Source organism: Lynx rufus, unplaced genomic scaffold (genome assembly GCF_022079265.1).
Source record: "Lynx rufus isolate CCGP_SWC_20201006 ecotype Redwood Valley unplaced genomic scaffold, mLynRuf1.p SCAF_4, whole genome shotgun sequence".
NCBI classification, from domain to species: domain Eukaryota; kingdom Metazoa; phylum Chordata; class Mammalia; order Carnivora; family Felidae; genus Lynx; species Lynx rufus.
Genome location: NW_025814856.1, coordinates 2530554 through 2541617, shown reverse-complemented (window position 1 = coordinate 2541617; position 11064 = coordinate 2530554).

Genomic DNA, 11064 nt, shown 5'->3' with positions numbered 1-11064 from the left:
AATAAAACTCCAGGATGCCTCGTTAAATTTGAATTCCAGAAGGACAGTAATAGTTTAGCATAAGTACGTCCCATTGCCGTATTTGGGATATACTTAGGCTTAAAAAAAAAATCATGCGTTGTTTATCTGATATTCCGGTTTAACTGGGTGTCCTGTATCTTATCTGACAATCTGCTTCCTCAAGCAACCAGGAGACTCTGAACACAAATCAGGCACTTCGGTCCATTGGGTCCCCTTGGCACTCACCCTGGCCCACCAGGCTCCGCGCGGCCAGGAACGAAGGAACGACTTCCCTGATGTCACGCCAGATTCTTATTCTTCTCCCACTTCTCAGATCTCTGGCTTCTGTCTTCTCCAAAGCCACATCATCCATACCTCCTCTTTCAGGAAGCCTTCCAGACATACCAGGCAGCACCTCTCACCCTCCTCGGGTCCTGAAATATGCGTGACCGTCAAGCGTCATTTCTGCAGACGATAAGTGCAAATAATAACAGAAATGATGGGGACAATAATAAGACCCTGGCAAGGACTGGCTCATTTTCCATCAGGGTTTCCTACTTCCTCCTGGGCACATGGCTGGACTACATTTCCCAGTACCCCTGGCAGTTAGGTGTGGCCACGTGATTGGCCTGGCCAATGGGAGGTAAGATGATCATGGCCAATGGCCCTGTGACTGATCTGGTTAAGCGACGGAAGTCACTTCGGGGCCAGATCCACACTACAAACTTGCCATAGGAACCTTGTTCTCTCTCTCCCCTTTTGCCAGCTGCTTGCAGAGGAGTGTTTGGAGGGGAGCTGCCCCAGGACACTTGATTCGCGCTTGATTGGTGCAAACGCAAGGAATAAAACTTTATGGAATAAACAACAAATAACAATAAATAACAAGTTGAAATTTGCTTATTCCAGCCATTGGTGTACCCTAGGATTTCTCCGCGTCTGCTACTCTGATTATTTTTGTAATGTTTAGTTTTTGAGAGAGAGAGAGAGCACAAGCAGGGGAGGTGCAGGGGGGGTGAGGACAGAGAATCAGAGGCAGGCTCCGCGCTGTGTCAGCACAGAGCCTGATGCAGGGTTCAAACTCACAAACCCGTGAGATCGTGACCTGAGCCGAGGTCGGCCGCTCCACCGACTGAGCCGCCCAGGCGCCCCTAGTCTACTCTTATCATGCAAGTAGCTATATTTATGGAGGCCTTTGGACATTTGGGGGGCATGGACTCAACGTGGCCACAGCCAAACCTGTCACGTCACCTTCTCCCCACCCTGCACCGCTGGTTCAGTCCTCAGCTCCCACGTCGATGAAGTTACCTGAGTCGCTTCTTCCCCCAAATTCTGTTTGTTTTACTTCCCCAGCAACTCTGTTAACCTGTCCACTCCTCTCCATCTCCCCTGCCACCACCCGAATCCAGGCCACCATCAGTGCTTACGTGGACGACTGCAGTGGCTGCTTCCCAAGGGGGCGTACGTTCACCTCTGCCGTTTCGTCCATTGTCCACACGGCAGGCAGAGAGAGAGCCTCTCAAAACCGAATTGTGATGACCGGAGAAGCCCCGCCCACGTGGATCTTGGCTGGAGGCTTTAGTTCCTCGCCACCTGGGCTCCTTGGGTGTTCTCGAAACACGGCAGCTGGCTTCCTCCAGAGCGAGTGATCTGAGAGAGAGCAGGGAGGCCACGGTGACTTTTGTGACCGAGTCTCAGAGTGTTGGACACAATCGCTTCTGCCATATTTTGTTTGTAAGAGACAGCTCACTCGGTCCAGCCCACACTCACAGGGAAGAGAATTAGGCTCCACTTTTGTAAAGGAGTGTCGGGGTGCCTGGGGGGCTCAGTCGGTTAAGCATCCGATTTCGGCTCAGGTGATGATCTCTCAGTTCGTGGGTTCGAGCCCCGCGTCGGGCTCTGTGCTGAGAGCTCCGAGCCTGGAGCCTGCTTCCGATTCTGTGTCTCCCTCTCTCTCTGACCCCTCACTGCTCATGCTCTCTCTCTCTCTCAAAAATAAACATAAAAAAAATTTTTTTTTTAAAGAAAGGAGTGTCAAAACCCTATGGAGGGGCGCTTGGGTGGCTCAGTTGGCGAAGTGCCTGACTCTGTTTCAGCTCAGGTCATGATCTCACGGTTTGTGAGTCTGAATCCCAAGTCGGGCTCCACGCTGACAGTGCGGAGCCTGCTTGGGATTCTCTCTCCCACTCTCTCAAAATAAATAAATAAACTTAAAAAAAGAAAATGTTTGTGGATGTTTTTTGTTTGCTTTTTTTTTTTTTTTTTTTTTACTTTAAACTCTACACGCGACACGGGACCTGAACTCATGACCTGGGGAGGGAGAGTCACATGTTCTACAGCCTGAGCCAGCCAGGAATCCCTTTGGGCGTATTTTTAAAAACCACATTCCTCTGGGGCGCCTGGGTGGCTCAGCCGGTTAAGCGTCTGACTTCGGCTCAGGTCATGATCTCACAGTTCGTGAGTTCGAGCCCCGCGTCGGGCTCTGTGCTGACAGCTCGGAGCCTGGAGCCTGCTTCCGATTCTGTGTCTCCCTCTCTCTCTCTGCCTCTCCCCCGCTCGCACTCTGTCTCTCTCTCTCTCTCTCAAAAATAAATAAAAACATTAAAAAAAAAATTTAAAAACCACATTCCTCAACCAATCGCTTGACCAATCCCATTGGGTCCACCTTTAATATCCTTCTAGACTCTTCCTCTTTCCATGATCACACCAGCTGGAGGGTCCACCGATGGATGAACTGATAAACAGGTGTGGTCCATTCATACAATGGAATATTACTCAGCCTTAAAGAGAAAGGAAATCCTGATACATGATGCACCATCAATAAACACGGAGAACGTTATGCTAAGTGAAGTAGGTCAATCAAAAAGGACAAGTCCTGGGGCACCTGGGTGGCTCAGTTAAGCGTCCGACTTTTGATTTCAGCTCAGGGCATGATCTCGAGGTTTGTGAGTTCGAGCCCCGAGACGGACTCTGTGATAAAGGCACAGAGCCTGTTTGGGATTCTCTCTCTGTCCCTCTCTCACTTGCACACGCGCGTTCTCTCTCTCTCAAAGATAAATTTTTTAAAAATTTTCAAAAAAGGACAAATCCTGCATGATCCCACTCACGGGGGTCCCTAGAGGAGCCCAGTCCACAGGGACAGAGAGTAGATGGTAGGAGCCCAGGGTGGGGCAGGGGGCAGGGAGTCAGTATTTCATGGGGACAGAGTCTCAGTTTGGGAAGATGAGAAAGCTCTGGAGACATATGCTGGGGCGTGGTTGCACAATAGCGTGAATACACTTAATGCCACTGAGCTGTGCACGAGCTGTGCACTTAAAATGGCTAGGATAAATTACAGTAGATTTTATGTTGTGTGTATTTTACTACCATTGAATTTTTTGTAATAATAATGCCCAAGGGGCACCTGAGTGGCTCAGTCAGTTGAGGGTCCAACTTTTGGTCTCAGCTCAGGTCTTGATCTCGGGCTTGTGAGTTCCATCCCCGTGCTGGGTTTTGCACGGGGCATGAAGCCTACTTAAAAATAATGGGACACCTGGGTGGCTCAGTCGGTTAAACGTCTGACTTCAGCTTGGGTCACGATCTCACGCTCCATGGGTTCAAGCCCTGCATCGGGCTCTGTGCTAACAGCTCAGAGCCTGGAGCCTGCTTCAGATTCTGTGTCTCCCTCTCTCTCTGCCTTGCCCCCGCTCACACTTTGTCTTTCTCTCTCAAAAATAAAATAAACGTTAAAATTTTTAAATAATAATACTCAAGCCTTTTTTTTTTCCTTTTTTTAGTGTTTATTTATTTTTGAGACAGAGAGAGACAGAGAATGAGCAGGGGAGGGGCAGAGAGCGAGGGAGACACAGAATCCGAAGCAGGCTCCAAGCTATCAGCTCCAAGCTATCAGCACAGAGCCCAACGCGGGGCTCGAACCCATGAACTGTGAGATCACAACCTGAGCCGAAGTTGGACGCCCAACCGACTGAACCCCCCAGGCGCCCCTATAATACCCAAGCTTTACATGGTCCTCACTGTGCCCCAGGCACCAAGCCGAGCTGTGGACTGCCTCGCTTAATCCTCTCCATCACCTGTGAATCAGAACAACAGCCATCAAGGGTCATCACTGCCCCCATTTCACAGACCAGGCAGCAGAGGCTCAGAGAAGGGCAGGGGGGCGCCCGGGCTCACAAAACCAGGATGAGATCCCCTAACCACCGCTCAGCAGCGTGTCTGCTAAGGAGCAAGGGACGCATCTCAGAGACGCAGAGCTGAGGCGGGTCACCGGCTGGCCAGCGGCCCTCAGCATCAGTGAGTGGCCAAGCCGAGATGGGGACCCAGGGTGGTCTGAGCCCGTCCTGGGGGCTGCGGGTGTGAGTCCTCATTTGCATCTCCCCTGGGCACCAGCGCCCTTTCCTGTAAAGCTTACAGGGCATCATGGAAGCAGCCAGGAATGGCGGTGCCCGAGCAGGGCTGGGAGTCTGACCCACAGGCTCTCCGGACGTGGGCTTTCTCGTCTGTACAATCTGTACGGAATTATGACACTTAAAATAATGTGACTACTGATGATTGCCATGACGGCTTTTAAATGTGAATTGTTATCATTCACCGTGGCACAACTTGACATGTGGGGCTGGATCACTCTCTGTGGGGGCTTCCCTGGGGACTGTGGGGGCTGGGCAGCATCCCTGGCCCCACCCCCTCCACGCCGGGAGCACCCCGAGTAGGAACAACTCCAAATGTCTCCAGACACCCCAAGTGGAGGCAGGTCCCTGAGAGTTCTGAAGGCAGCATTGCCCCAGGTGGCAAAGCCCCGGTCCGCGTTATAGGGTCGAAGTCTATGTGGAGTTCGCGTATCTGATACAGTCAATGCTAATGAGGTTCCCAGCTCTGCTATTTATATGCTGTGTGACCTTGGCTGAGTCACTTCCGTCTCTGAGCCGCAGTATCCCCACCTGTAAAACTCGAGTTCATCATTCGTCCCTCCTTCCCAAAGGTGCAGGATTAAACAGCCTACGTCCATAAACGCGTCGGCCGAAGTAAGCACTCACCCCCCAGATACTGTTGTCACCGCAGCTGGGGGCTTCTGGAAGATTCTGACGCACGATGGCGGCGGGGCTCCTGCCCCCTCCCCGCCGCCGTCGGCTGCCTCCCCTCTGGGCCCCAGATTCAGGAGACCACACAGGCGGGCGTTGGGAACACTTCCTGTGCGGTGGCCTGTGGTACCCACTGGGACAGGTGGGCCAACGGGAGAACACAGCTGGGACCGCCCCACTTCCTGCCCCGGGGGGAGGTGCTTCTCACGTTCCTTCGCCCCCACCCCCAAAATAACACCCCCCACCCCCCAGGAACCCAAGCCACTGCACCAGCTGCAGCCTCCAACTCAGGGGACATAGGACAGGCGGGGCCCGGCAGCTGCCACCACGGAGCCTGCCCCGCTGGGAATGTCCTCCCCCCTGCTGCTGCCACCTCCGGCATTCCGATCCCAAGGGGGTGACCTGGCCTCCCCCGTGTCCAGGACATGTGAGCCCTGAGCGGGCAGGGGGGCTGGGGGGGGTGCTCTTTTGCCGTCCTGGGTGACAGGAGACCCTCTCTGGCCGGAACCCCCAGATCCCAGGTGCCTCCACTCCTCACCTCAAGAGACTGTTCGAGGGGGAAGGGGCCGGTTGCCAGGACAACAGCCCCCCACCTCTGCCTGTGAACAAAGGGGCAGCCGGGAGAGCCAAGAACGGGGTGTTCTTTCCCCACCAACGTGACTGGCACATCCTGGCAGCTGACGCTTGGCGGGCCAGGCCCTGAGCTGCTGGGCCTGGCCACCCCAGACAAGGCCACTCAGTGTCGGGGCAGCAGGGGGTGGCTGTGGCCCTGAGGGATCTAGTTCCTGGTCAACCGCCCCTAGGCCTCTGTCCTTCCGGCACATTCTGACGAGGAAGTCAGCCCGCTCTGCCAGCAGGACTTCACAGAAAGGCCAGGGGGCCTCAGATGTCTGGCTCTGAGCTGGACGGGCCACCAGAGCTGGGTGGAAAGAGGCCACACGGAGCCCTTCCCTCTGCCGGGACCCCTGGCCTGGCATTCTGGGGCTGGCGGTGCCCAGTGGGACCTGACCGGCCCGGGAGGGGCCGGCCCAGGGGACAGTGGGTCTCAGAGCTGCTCCCCTCCCCCCAAGCCGTACCTCCGTGCAGGGGACAGCGGGCAGCTGGCGCCATGAGGGCGGGGGGGGCGGGGACAGGCCAGGGCCTGCATGTTAAAAGACCCCCGGTTTCCCGCGGCGAGCCGGCACAAGGAGACAAAACCTTGCCTTCTGGCCATCGGGCCACAGTTGGTCAGACTGTCCAGCCACTGGCTGGAGCTGCGTCGCTGGGGAAGACGTAGGCAGGTCTGCTGCGGCTGGGGTGTGGCTCCCAGGAAAAATATAGGACGCGCAGCGAAACTAACATTTCTTAGCATGAGTATGTCCCTTACGATATTGGGGTCATACTTATGCTAAAAGCTATTCATTGTGTATCTGGAATTCACATTTAACTGGGTATCTTGTAATTTTACTCGATAAATCTGCAACCCACGGGCTCTCAAAGAGGCAAAACTAAACTCCCCAACGCCCTCCCCAACTCATTCCTCCGCTGGTCCCAGCCCCGGGGAGGGCCTAGGTGGCCTCCGCCCCCCTGGGTCCCTCGCCACAGGCGCGAGTCAACCTCACCTTCTGAACCACGGCCTGTCCACTCCCTGCCGTGGTCTCTCCCACCTACCCCCACCCTCCCTGCAGGCCTGGTCATGGGCCATCAGCTCCCGCCTGCCCTGCCCTCACCCCTGCCTTTCTCTGCCTCTTGAAGACTCCACCCCCCTCCCCAGAGACCTAAACAGGGCCTCCCTCCTCTCAATCCTCCGTTTCAACGATAAAGGCCAAAAGCTTCTGCTTGATGAAGCCCCTTCCTCAGCAGGGCTCCAAGCAACCCCTACTCCTGGTTCCCAGCCCCCTCTCCCAGAAGGCGCCGTGGTTGCCCAAAAGCTTCCTGCTTGTTCAAGACCCCAGCTATGCCCCCACCTGAGTCAGGTGCCCCTCTTCTCCGCCCACAGCCCTCCAGGGCTCCCACCTCCGCCTCTCCCCACCCCACCGGGGTGTAAGCCCAGGTCCTCCCCTAGCCTATCTGCCTCATCCCCTCCCTCTCTCCCCCCCCCCCCCGGATTGCTCTGCTCTGGCCACTTGGGCGGGCCTCTTCGCCCTTCTTCCAACACAGCAGTCCAGTGCTGCCCCAGGACCTTTGCACAGGTATTCCTGTTGCCTGGAGTACACCTCATCCGGACGGCCGTTTTCTGTTTCACCACTGTTCAGCAAAGCACACAAGAGGTGTTTAATACACACTTCCTGAATGAGTAATTCATCACGGTGCCTGGAATGTCCTCCTGTATTGCCCTTTCCTCCTTTCTATGACTTCCACCTTTTCTGTAAGACTTCCCTCAAGCAGGTGAGCTCGTTTTCCCCTTCCTGATTTCCTTTATCCATAAGGCGGCCGAAGACATTTTCCAATGCTCCCTCCCACCCGCCCTTGCTGACCATGCTTCAGAACCTTCTGTGGCTCCCTAATGTCCTCAGGGCTCCTATCAGCCTGGCCCTGACCGAACTGTCGGACTTGGTCTCTCTTCCCTGACACCCTGCCCCCACCACATTCTACCCTCCAGCCTCTCACTCTGCACCTTCACACTCTCTGTTCCCTGTGCCTGGAATACCTCTCCAGTGCCTTCACCTGCCTGACGCTGATTCCTCCTCTCTCTCAGGACTCGGCCTAGATGTTACTTCCTCCTGGAGGCTTCCCAGGACCACCCACAGCCTGGGTCCAGCCCTCCTCTGGGCTCCACTGTGCCTGTGTAGCTCCAACGCGGCCCAATCGCCTCTATTTTTGACCCTTGGGCACCAGAGCCAACTTACTCGTCAGACCCAGGAGACCCAGGACCCATGACACTTTTAAGGGTCCGTGGAAATGGTTCTTTTCAACTTATCTTACAATCAGAAGAAAAGAACGAATGCAATACCAGTGCAGTTGTAAAAGGTCATTTGCAATATTTTTTTCACGGAGGGAGGGACTCCAAAGTGCCTTAGGGCTTTGAAAGTCTTTTTTTTTTTTTTTTAAGTTTATTTATTTTGAGAGAGAGAGAGAAAGAAAGCGTGAGCAGGGGAGGGAGGGGCAGAGAGAGAGAGGGAGAGAGAGAATCCCAAGCAGGATCTGCGCTGTCAGTGCAAAGCCCGATGCGGATGGGGCTCAAACTCATGAACCGCGAGATCAAGACCTGAGCGGAAATCAAGAGTTAGACGCTTAACCCACTGCGCCACTCAAGCGCCCCAGTGCTGTGAAAATCTTAATGCAGCCCTTCTAGTCCCTGGCAAATGTCTCCCTACTGGGTTATAAGTGCCTTGAAGGCGGTAGAGGCTGAATCCCCAGGGCTGCAGAGCACGAGCCTGGTACACAGCAGGTGCTTAATAATTGTTTGCTGAATGACTGAATATGCAGTGAATCACTAGGTCCTCGCAGCCAGGCCTGACATGGCTCACACATCATAAGAGATGCTTGATAAATGGATGGATGGATGGATGGATGGATGGATGGATGGATGGAAGGAGGGAAGGGTCAGACTGTGGATGGAGGGGACACCTGGGCCAAGCAGAGACCAATCTGGGACCAGCAGCGCCACCTAGTGGCACAACACTGGTCTGTGTCTCCTTCCTCTAGACTCGGCGCAAAAGAATGGGAGTTTTCAGAGCTTTTCCACTGGAAAGTGTGCCTAGAGAAGAGGAAGGGGAAGCCGGGAGGAGGAGGAGGAGGAGGAGGAGGAGGAGGAGGAGGAGGAGGAGGGAGGAGGAGGAGGGTACATTGAGATCTCAAACAAATTCCGACTACCCATTTCTGGTTTTTCGACCTGGAACATCACCTCTTTGACCCTCAGCTTCCTCATCCAGAAAATGGGGGAAATTAAAGGCAGGCCTTTGAATAATGTAATAAAATAGCTCAGAAAACCGTATGTTTCTCACCTCCCACCCTGGGAATAATCCCGGACAGGTGTTGCCCTCAAGGAGCCCACCCAGGCGAGGAGGTGACAGAGGGAGGACGTGGCTGGGGCAGAGAGAGGGATGGGAGTTTGGGGGTAGAGTTGTCGGATTTAGCAAAAACAAAAACAGAAAAATAAAAAGGATGCCCAGCTCAGTTTGAATTTCCGGTCAGCAAGGAATCATTTTTGAACGCTGAGTATATCCCAAATAGTGCACGGGATATACTTATACCCCCCAAATGTATTCCTGGTTGACCAGAAATTCAAATTGAAGTGGACATCCTCTATTTTGTCCGGGAGCCTTCGCCTGGGGGAGACTGAGGAGGTGGGCAGGAAGACTTCCAGGAGGAGGAGGGAGTGGTGCCGAAAAGCGAGCACTAAGCCTCTGGTCGCGTAGCCTCTGCTGGTGGTGCGGTCCCCTCCCCCACCCACATACGCACATGCGCAATGGCCAACGCCCCGGATTGCACCGGCGGAGAGCTGAACGTGGGGGTTGAGCACCACACTAGGGAAGAAGGTGGGCATGGCTGTTCTCCTTTCCTTCAAAAGTTGTGCTACCAGACATTACTCCCAGTGACTCTTGAGCTGTGTGACCGTAGACAACTCACTTAACCTCTCTGAGCTTTATCCATCCCAGGACTCTTATCCTCCATTACCCCCTCATCAACTTCCTGGCAGGGCGTCCAATTTACCAAGCATGGTCTGCCTCAGGGCCTTTGAACGTGCTGTTTTCCAGGATCTCTAGGGGGTCTCTCCTTTTCTCCCTTGCTTCTGCATTAAGAGGCCAATCTGGGAGGCCTCCCTTGACCACCTTATTAAAAATCACACCCCCATTCTCCCATCTTCAGTCCTTTGCTTTTCTCAGTAACACCACCACCCGACCTACTATGTATTTCACTCATTTCTCGTTTATTGTCTGTCTCTGCCACTGGGTGGTGAGTACCACAAGGCTGGGATCTGTTTTACTCACTGTCCCCAACGCCCAGCACAGCAGCTCCAGAAAAATGGCTGAGTGAATGAGTAGGAACGCGAATGGATAGGAAAAAAAGGCCAGCAGCCGATGTGAAACATGTAACTGTTGTAGCTGGTTGCTTTAATCCTCGTGGGGTCTCAGACTCACTTGAGAATCTGTCGAGCTGCACTTGGTTACTTAGATGCGAACATTCAGTTTCCTGATGTGCAAAAGCCATATGGCGCTGGTGGCCACCATATTGAATGCCACAGAATTCCAGAGCATTCCCAGCGTCTCAGAAAGTTCTACTGCATGGTGCTAGTGTGGTCACTGTTGAAAAACCACAGTCACAGATACCAATTGGTTTTCTTGTTCTTTCCGGGGCTTCAGAGACCCCACCCCACCCCACGTAATGTAGCAAACTTGTGGCTCCTGAGGTGAACACAGCCCCAGTTGGGTTTTGTTTGGTCCAGTGGTTTTTGTAAAAGGCAGAGCACTTTCTTTAGTCTAAAATCTTGGTGGATGTGGGAATCTCTGGGTGGGTGTCCCATAGGGCCACTTTCTGCCATGCTGCCAACGCTTTAGCGGAGGCACTTACTTCCTTCTGGCCCTTGGGACCACCTGAGTTTGAGACTTTGTTTTATAGACCAAGAGGATAAATGATTGGGGGGTGGGGGGTGGGATGCAAACAAATCCAAGTGGTTGCTGCTTTAGGGAGGGGTTGATCCAGGAGTCAGAGATCTGGAAGTTGATCCCTGCACTACTCTTGACCGACCGTCTCTGGGCCTCAGTTTTCTCATCTGTAAAATGGGGATGATAAAGGACCCGTTTGGGAGGATTAAGTGGTACCATGCAGGTCAGGACCGGCAGAAGGCACCCTTTATCTGTTCACCTACGTGGCGAAGGCTCTGTTCACATTGTTGGGCCAAGCTTGGCTCCATCACCTTCTCAGGGTTGGGACTCGGTTCCTGACGCGACGGGGCATCAGGCAACGATCTCTGGGGTTCTCACGGCCCCTGGAGAAAAGGAGGGACTGGGGGGAGATCCCAGAACCCGGATCGCACCTCCCTGAGCCGAGTTCATAGGATCCCGAGGTC